Source organism: Protopterus annectens, chromosome 5.part0, assembly GCF_019279795.1.
Source record: "Protopterus annectens isolate FY-2018-M chromosome 5.part0, PAN1.0, whole genome shotgun sequence".
Lineage (NCBI taxonomy): Eukaryota > Metazoa > Chordata > Ceratodontiformes > Protopteridae > Protopterus > Protopterus annectens.
Window position 1 is genome coordinate 1,473,007,350 of NC_056735.1, and position 10,617 is coordinate 1,473,017,966.

A 10,617-nucleotide genomic window follows, 5' to 3' on the forward strand; every position below is an offset into this window, starting at 1 on the left:
TTTAATGAAGATGTTTCTTGTTTTAAAAAATGCTAGGAGACTAAACAAAACACTCCACAAAAAATGCAGGGTAATGAATTAAAGATGAGACAATGGTGCTTCCCCACCTATCAGTTAAAAATAGAGGTATTTAAGGAATGAGTAGTGGAAATTATCTGGGAATTATTAGGGAGGACAGAAGGTACTCCAGAAGTTATAGTTAGTGAGTGGGATAAAATGAAAGTGGAGTTTAAAAACAGGGTAGAAATAAAAGTAGAGAGATCTGGTCATGAAGTATTATAAATTGAGGGAATCTCATAGAACAAGAGTAAGTCCAACTGCAGAATGCTAAAGAGAAAATAAGGAAGTATCTGGATAATATGCATGAGTTTAGAAATATTGCTGTTAAGCAACAGTTATTTGATCATAACTCCGAAGCACAAAAACTTTTGGTATAACACCTTGTCTTGTTGGCAAACTTAGGGAACCTATACAGAGAAAAATAACCAGGGATGCTACAGAGGTATTAGATATATTTCAGAACTTTTATGAAAATTTTTATAAAGCACAGAAGTGGGTACATCAAGAAAAAACACAAATGGAAACAGCTACAGAGGCTTAAATATGCCGAAGTGAGAGGCAGATGAAGCTCAACAACTAAGAGTTAGGATAGGAGGAGATGAGATAAAATGGTGGTCTATAACCTATTTGCAGGAAAGTCTCCAAGAATAGATGATATTCCAGTGGAAGTTTGGAAGCTAGGAGGGAAGAAAGTGATGAAAATTTGGAAGGTTTGTTTAACAGCATTTTAAAGTAGGCAATGCACCAACATCCTGGACACAAGCTGTGGTGGTAAAGACTCATCTGAGTCAGCTTCATATAGGCCCATAAAGTGTTTATGTCTATAATGGATAAAAGAATGTCAAAGGTGATTCCAAAATTGATAGATATGGACCAGTGTGGTTTTGTTTAGGGAAGGCAAACATTTGACAACATTAAAAGAACAATGATAATCCAGGGGAAGTAGAATGTAAGAATACTGCTGTTATTGGTGGTCTTGATGCAGAGAAAGCCTTCAACAGAGTACATTAGGATTTTATGAGTAGGGCAATGGAAGCATTTGCATTTTCTGATACAGTAATAAAGTTAATTATTAAGATATATGAGGGATTAGAGGGAAAAATCAAAGTGGGAGGGTTCCTCCCTGATAAGTTCTGTCTGAACAGAGGAAACAGGCAGGGGTGTCCTCTTTCCTCTTTGTTATTTACATTATAATTAGAATCATTGGCAAAGAAAATAATTCAGAAATTCAAGGCTATAATTGGTATGGTGTTCAATAAAAGCTGACTTTATTTGCAGATGATATTATTTTGTACCTGAAGGAATCAGAAAGGGACATCTCACTGTTGTGGAGCATTCTGAGGCAGCTCCAGGTGTTTTCAGGATAGAAAATTAATGAAGACAAAGGTTATAAGCTATAAACTATATGCCCACCCATGAATTGGTTCTGCAATATTCATATCTATGGGACATATTAAAAGGAAGTATTTAGGAGTATTGGTTAAAAGGTTTCTGTTATGCCAGCTAAGGATATATGGGAAGAGACTTAAAAGATAATACAGAAACTGAGAATCTTGAAGGTCTTGTCTATAGATATGGATACCAAGATGCAAGCAGTAAAATGTTTTAGTCTCCTTAATTTTATACACAGGTCAGGCATATTTTTATCAACCAGAGGAGAAGTTGTGGATAGTAGTTAACAGAGTTTAAGGAAGGCAATGGTCAAGTGTCATATGCTGATCCTCCTAACAGAACAAGGAGATCTAGGATTGCCTGATTTGAAGGGATATTTTAGAGCTACACAGTTAAGGCTTTTATACACAACACAAGCAGAAAGCTATAATTTAAAATGGAAAGGGATGATGATGAAGTAGGGGGGCAATTCAAGAAATAAGGATGGAATGAAAATTTGTACAGAGATCCTTAAGGAGAATAACAGTTATACAGAATATTACATTCATAACGTAGCAGAAAGTATACGAAGAACTGAGCCAACATGAGAATGGAGAAAGTAGATTCTGCTGATAGGGATGACTACAATTAGGGGTACAGAGAATAAGCAAGAGGGGGTGGAATTTACTGGAGGAAGCTGGCAAAGTAACCAAGGTATTGGGAACAAATAATTAGAGAGGGAAAGGTAACTGAATGGGAAGAGGCCAAGACATTTGGACTGCAGGCTAGTAATTGCCTTCCCTATCTGGGAATGATACCAGAATCCTAAATGAACGACCAGCACTGGTAGAGTTTTTAGTAGAATCTAGAACAGAAGCTGTTGTTAAAAAAGGGATAATTAGAAGGGCATATAAAATATTGCATGGCATCTATAGGAATCAATCTGAAGAGATCAGAAAATATAGACAAAAGAGACTAGATATGCAATTCACAAAGAAACAATGGTAGGACATATATATATATATATATATATATATATATATATGGCTCCCAAATATGCAACAAAATCTAGATGATTTATAATTTTTGCCTGGAAGTGTTTGCATAAATACTTTCATACCCCAAGCAGATTCCAAAGTATTTTTCGTCAGGTAGATGTCAAATGTTGGAGGTGTGGTGGGGATGAAAAGGGTGCCGAGGAGCAAATGTTCATGGAGTGTACTGTTAGCAACTTTAAAAATTTCCTACAGGGTGCTCTGTCACTGGACAAGCAAACAAGTGTGGGATACAGGACCTGAATTGCCAAGACATAGTAAGGCCTTGTTAAGTTTAATTCTGGTGGCTGCCAAAAAACAGTTACTAGAAAATGGAAATTAAAATTTACATCTATAATTGAAGTAGTGAATATTGTAATAGAGATACTAGTTAGAAAGTCTCACACATTATCCCCCTACACAAAGGTGGCAACTCCAAAGAATATTCTAACTATAGACCCATAGCCCTTCTATCCCCCTTAGCAAAAATAATGGAAAAATGCATTCACCATCAGCTAAAAGGCCATCTAATTCAACACAACTTACTAGCTAAGGGCCAACATGGCTTTAGGCCATTCCATAGTACCACCTCTGCCCTCCTATCCTTTACAGACACCATTAATAGAAACTGCAATAACAATTTACTATCTTCAGCACTATTTATTGATCTTTCAAAGGCTTTTGATATGGTAAACCACACACTGCTTATCAATATTCTCAAATCGCTTTCCCTGGATACTCAATCTATAAAGTGGTTTACTTCCTACCTGAGCAATAGGCAACAAGCAGTGCGCTGGGAAAATAATCTATCATCTTACCTGCCAGTCACACTGGGAATTCCCCAAGGCCCCATTCTAGGTCCTCTCTTATTTTCAATTTTATTAATGATCTCTACTTGGCTGTTCCCACTGCAACTTGTATACAATATGCAGATGACTCTACATTAATCTGCACAGCTAAATCTGCTTCTGAACTGCAATGCCAAACCCAGAAAGTATTTAGCATAGTTGAGACATGGTTCTTAAAGTGCTGCCTTCTACTGAATCCCAAGAAAACAAAGCTCCTACTCTTTACTCCTACTTGTATGTCCACACCAATAGATATCTCAGTCATTTCTAACAATGGTACCCTCATTTACCCAAACTCTACCACCAAACTCCTTGGTATTACAATAGACAACAACCTTAACTTCGACACCCACATTAACAACACTATAAAATCAGTTAACAGAAAAATGGGCTGCCTGTAAAGAGTCAAACCCTTCCTTACACCAATAGCAAGAACTACCATTGCCCACTCCCATCTAATCTCTACTCTACTCTATGCCTCACCAATATACACTTACCTATCCAAAAAGAATCTTCTCAAACTTGCTACCTCTTATCATAATATTGCCAGATTTGCCACTGGTAAACCCTTCAGAACCCATCAATGTCAGAATCTTAAGCAACTTGGATGGCTTGAACTTCAAAACCAGCTTCAACTGAACCAACTTACAATTGCCCATAAGGTCCTTTACCAGCCAAACAATACTCCAATACTCTCAGACCTCATAACCCCTACAAAAATCGTAATGCCTTGCGTTCTTCAAATAAACTCCTACTTAACATCAACAAGTCTCACAACATGGCTGGAGACTCTATTTTCAAACACAACTGGGAAAAACTGGAACCTTCTACCTATTGAACTTACTTCCCTTCCTTCCTTACCACTCTTCAGACAAAAACTTAAAACCTTCCTCAAAACACACTGGCTATGCCCGTGTACCAACCCTGACTAACCTATCATTAATGCTACTAATATATTTTCTAACTATTCTCTCTCCACTAATTTAATCTTCTTTAGTTCAATGATAAGCATCTAGTAAGAACCTGGATACTATTTTTAGCCATTAGCATACTTATATTATCTTGCTCTAAACTTTGTATATAGTTTTATGTTATTTTACTGTTAAATGTATATAATATCTTCTATATCTACTTGTTTTTTTTTAATGTAACAATTACTTATTGGCTGTTTGTATCTGTCTTGGAGCTTTTCTCCCCAGGCCTCTACTGAAAATGGACATATATCCAGCTGGACTAGCCCAGTCAACAAATGTAAAATAAAATAAAATAAAATAAAATAAATAAATAAATAGATAAAAACACGAGTGGGATCTTTAGAAAAGGGTAGGGGTAAATTACATTAAAAAATGGAAATTGTGGGAGCAATACACACAGAAAAATGTTTTGGAGGAGGAATGAGGTTTAAGAGAAGGCAGGAATTGAACAATGTATGTAATGTTGCCTTGAATATATGATATATAACAATATATGTGATTTATAATGTTTGCAAATGTGAACTTGTTAAAATGGATTGATTACTTTGATAAAAATGTAAGTTTGCCTGTGTCACAAGTGCTAATTCAATAAAGCTGTTTTAAAGCGGATTTAAATTTGGTTCTCCTGTCTACCTTGACTTAATCCCCACCACCAATACTAACCTGCAGATTGTTGATAGCCCTTAGCTATCTGTGCTACAAAGATTCAAAATATTGCATTTTCCTAGTCAAAAGTCCACTGCTCACACTCTGAATTGGTGTTCAGGCCACAGTCCATTCCCTGTCACTACTGAAATCTTGCTGCACTGTACTCAATTGTGTTCCCTCTCCTATACTGTGGTTTACTGTACAAGTCCTGAGGCTGCTGCTTTGAATGGTTTGTGCTGTAAACTGCTTGGCAATGATCAATGGGCTCTACTGATACTGGGTCTTTTTCTTTCCAGTCTACATTAAACAATTATGAACAAGTACCTGTCCCTATACACTTATCCACAGTTGTCTGACTACACAGACAGCAAACAAAATAAAGCACAGTGCTGCTCTTCCAACACTACTCTAAAACCATCTTCAAATATGCAACAGGAAAGACATCAAGTGTTTGAGTGTTACAAAATAAGGATGACACCATCAATAGCAAACTAAAGTATGTTCTTTGGTAATACTTGTTTTATTTTTTTTTACTATACTTTGTTTACTCCTCCATCATTTCATCTGTCGAATGCCCAACCCACTGCACTGGTCACAGCTGATCAGCTCTGTCCTCTCTGTACTACTTTGATGCTTTTGTCATCTCAGCCCTTACTTGAGATATGCAGAAGGACACAATCGCTTAGTGTGCTCCATGAGGGTATGGAGCCTCCCCTCATAAGAATGTGGCCTCTCAAACCTGGAGCTGGGATTGCTGTAATGTTAACAAACAGATGACTGATCTGGTGAATGTGGATGTGACCACTACTCATTTTCCTAATTTTCTCCAAGGAAAGAGCAAGTCATGGAATCACTTCTTATGTCTCACTATTACTCTCTGCTCCTCCCAGTCTCCTATGGGAATCACTAAATGAGCTTGCTATTCCATTCATTCTCCAGAAAAGAGGGTGCCTTAGGTACTCATTTATCTCTTCCTCTTCAAGACAGATCTCCAGCTTCTAATGCTTAAAAGTGAACCATGTTGCCATTGTCAAAATAAAGACCAAGATCTCTATGCCAGTGGACTGGCCTATGTTACATTCTGACTTTCAGCATACGTTTTTATCCTCCAGGCTTCCACAGAGTGTATAAGCTCATAAGTTTATAGTCCTTGACTGAAGCATTCTGGTGGCACCAGGCACACTGGCAGTTTTACTGCAATGTTTTTTCATTTACTACATGTAGAACCTAAATAATTTTAAAATAAATAAAAACAGAATACTTATAGAAACACACCTAGACAGACGTGTATATTGGTTCATCCACCTACCTAATGACAACACAAGCAATCGAAAAAATAAATGATCTCACACACAAACACAGACGCACTTACCTGCTCACATACTACCAAGCATGCCCAAACATCCACACAATCTACTGACTCTCAAAAACACTCACTGCCAACAAAAAACAAGATCAGTATCTCTCTCTCTCACACCTACACACACACACATACCAACTAAACCTCAGCAGTCAAACCCCAATTATACACACAGCGCACACACACACACACACACACACACACACAAATGCTAAGCAGTGTTCTTGCAGGAAGGGGTGAACTCCCTGCACCCCACATATGGGAGGGGAGACTGCGCCCTCCACATTCCTGTTATTTTACGAATTGCAAGTCCAAGATTGCACAACAGTGGGAAAAGGGCATATTCCTAATCCCTGTAGTATTGTGTTTTCTTAACTGAAGTCATGTGATTTGTATGTATAGGTTCATAGGTAGGTACTAGGCTATCGGCCCAAGGGCCTAAGTAAGCCTAGCCAACAAGGTTCCTTGGCTTACACCACCCAATAAAGTTAATTTCCTGTGCCCCTTTCGAGCAGAGCCACAGAAGTGATCCCGGGGTGTATTTCCTATTTCCCATCCACTCATCAAGATTTTTCTTGAAGAGTGCTAATGAGGAACTTTGCTTGACATAGATGGGTAGCCTGTTCCAGAGTATAGGAAGTCTCTGGGACAGAAATCTATTCCTCCAGCATGTCCTGTTTATTGTGGTGACAAGGTTTAGGTCCCGTGAGCGTGTAGCTCGAGGGATTGGGATTTCTTAAGGTGTAGCATGTCCAACAGCTCTGGGTTTAACATAACTTTATATTTTAGGCAGAGATCTCCACAGAGTAGGTGATATACTACAGAGTAAAGCTGGAGTTTTTTGAGACAGTCAGTGTAGGGCTTCTGTTTGAGGCCCATAATCCTCTTTGTGAGGTACTTCTGTGGCCTTTCCAGCTGCTGCAGATGTCTTGTGAGGTACATTCCAAAAGGGGCACTGTACTCTATTATGGGTCTAATGAGTGCCGAGTAGAGGGGAACAATGACCTCTTTTTTCCTGGATGAGAACCCTTTTGTGATGAGGCATGCCACACAGAAGTATTTCCTGACTACTGTGGCGATGTGATTATCAAAGGAGAGACTACTGTCCACCTGGGTGCCAAGGTCTCATCACACATTCGGCATTAAGTAGACTGCCGTTTATTTGGTAGTTCATGGGAACAGAGTTTTTACCAAAGGGGATGACAATGCACTTTTTGGCATTGAGCTTGAGGCCATGCCTCTGACACCAGGCATCTGTCTCAGTGAGGCCCTTCTGTAGGATGTCCACATCATTTGGGGACTCGACTATGGCTTCTAGTTTGCAGTCATCTGCGAACTTCATTAGCCAGAGGCCTTCTGTGTTAGCTGGTACTTCAGAGAAGTAGATACCAAACAGGAGAGGTTCCAGGACTGAGCCCTGTGGTACTCCACTTGTCACTGGTTTGAAGTCAGATTTAGAGTCTGCAACTTTTACAGTGTGGGTTCTGTCAGTGAGCCAGTTGGCAACCCATCTTGTGACTTGGGGATTTATACCTAGTTTAGTGAGTTTAGCTATAATTCCAGAATGAGGGATGGTGTCAAAAGCTTTGGCGAGGTCAAGATAGCTGTGTGAACCACCTTACCCTCATCTACGGCTTTGGTGACTGCCTCAAAGAAGTCGATCAGGTTCAGAAGGCATGATCTGCCTTTCACAAACCCAAACTGGGTGGGGTCCAGAGTTTGGAGGTTACCAATGTCTTTGTTTATTAGTTCCATGATGATACGTTCCATGGCCTTGCAGACCAAGCTTGTCAGGCTAATAGGGCGATAGTTCCCAGGATCAGTGGTGGCTCCCCCTTTGTGAAGTGGGATAACTGTTGCTGTGTGCCATTCAGTGGGCACAAAGCTTGATGTGAGACTATGATTGGACATGGTGCTTAGGTGGGGAGCCAGTTCGTTCTGAAGCTCATGTAAAAGGCAGCCTGGGATGTTGTCCGGTCCCATGGATGCTGTGTTTTTGGTTTTAGATAGAGCAGCTTTTACCTGCATAGATGTGATTACAGGGACTCTGCATTATTCCTGTATTAACATGGGTCCTTTAGGGGGTGAGGGGGGGGTAAAGTTAGCACTGAGCCTATCTGCCAGGATGTTGGCAATATCAGTTGGTTCTATAATTTTCTTGCCGTTGTACTGTAACTCAGATCAGATCTGGGTGTTGCCATTCAGATTCTTGACATAGCTACAGAATGCTTTGTGGTTGCCCTTAGAATCAGTGGTGAGTTTGTTTTCGTAGCTAGCTTTAGAGGATCTTATAAGGGATATCAGCTTCTTACTGAGGCTGACCAGGGAGCTCCTCCACTCATGGGATTTTACTCTCTTTTGCAACAGTTTCATCCTTCTGTTGTAGAGTTTGTTTATGGCAGGGGACCACCAGATTGGCTTCCTTTTTTTGGAGGATAGTGTCTTGGTTCTGTTTTGGATAGCACGATCCATGCACTTGTGTAAGTGCTTATAGAGTGCATTTGTGTAGGATTCAGCAGTCGTAACTGTACTGTCCATCTGCATGGGTGTCATGAAGTTCACCACTTCAGTCTTAAGAAGCATGAAGTTAGCATTGGAGGCATTTTTTACTGTGGTTTCCTTAATGGTGGGTGGTGGCAGTATGTATATATCAAGGGTGATAAGCTTATGGTCAGATCTGACCAGCGAGGAGTTGATTTCAGGTGTGAAACACCGGTCACTCATGTTGGTAATGACTAGGTCTAGGATATTGTCGTCCCTGGTGGGGGTGTGGATAAGTTGATCTAGGGCATTGGAATTTATGAATTCCAGAAAGTGTTGAACGAAGGAGTTGGTACATGAGTAATTCTCCCAGTTAATGGTGGGGTAGTTGAAATCACCCATTATTAGGGTGTTTGGTTGAACCCTAATATTTTCCAGTATATCAAGAAAAGAGGAGTGGGAATCCTGGAGCATGGTGGGGGATCTGTAGCAAGCTACAATTTGGATTGCAGTTTTGCCCAGAGTTAGTTGCACTTGGATAACCTTGGATGCATTATGCTGCGCAACTAGCCTGGAGGTGTGGATATCCTTAATGAATATGGACACACCTCTGCCTTTGATGTTCTGGTCCAGGTTAGATGGCCAAAAAGTGTGGTATGAGGTATAGCCTGGTAATGCAGGGGTGCTCTCTAGAGTCTTGAACCAGGTCTGAGTAACTGCACAGATATCGATGTTCTCCATTTTAAGGAGTGCCTCGAGTGAGTGCATTTTGAGATTTAGACTTCCAGCATTGACTAGCATTACCCTCAGTTTTTGCTTTGCCTGTTCCTATTACAGTGATGAATTTGTCATTTGAACCTTGCCTAAAAAGGACCTATAGGGGTGGCAAGAGCCTTAGTCAGTATCCAGAATCCCAGGGGCAACAGGTGCAGGCCATCTCTAGTAAAGCATTGTGGCCTGTCCACCATGTCGTCCCAGGCAGAGAGATACTGGATTCCCTTAGAACACCAGAAGCTTAGCCAATTGTTGAAGTCAATCATTTTGTCCTTGTACTGCGGTATCATTCTGGGCGATGGCAGGATGTTACTTAGGGCTAGGGACATACCCGCCTGGGCTACAAGATCGGAGAGGTCTTCCATGTCTCTTTTCATGTAGTCCAGGGAAGTACGTCTCATGTCGTTCACAACAACATGGACAATGACAGAGTCATATTTGTACTTGTTGAGTGACCTGAGTACGTGGGTTATGTGGCAGATCCTGGCACCCAACAGGCAGCTGACAGTAACCTTCTCCTTGTTTAGCCTGGTGAGTGGGACATCAGTGTGCCTGACCATAGAGTCACCTATGACTAGTGTGTTGGGTACATTGGTTTGCCGTACGGGCTGTGCTTTATTGGCACACTGACTCTGTGGGCTGTGTGTCATTTGGGTTGCGTTGGAGGGTGGAGGTTGCTTGCATTTCTGCTTTGGAGGTCTCTGTTGCTTGAGCAGATTATTATTGAGAGCCTCTGCGAATGTTTTTGTGTTTCTATGCGTGGATTTTGGTGGTGTAGGTTTAGTGGTACTATGTGATGTGTGTAGTGTTGTGAAAGTGTTTACCTTCTCCTTTTGACTGTCAAGTGCAGTCTTGGTTGGAGAGCTTTACCTCCAGTTTGGCTAGACAAGTGCATCTCTCACAGGTTGTGGTGTTGGGTGGTCAGAGGAGAGGGTTGTCTGTGTACATGAGGCAATTCCTACATTGCCTCAAGATACCCAGATTCATCAGATAGACAGGATAGAACAATGAGAGGTGATCCTTGGACATGCCTGAATAAATAACTACTTTCCTCTAGTCAAATGAGG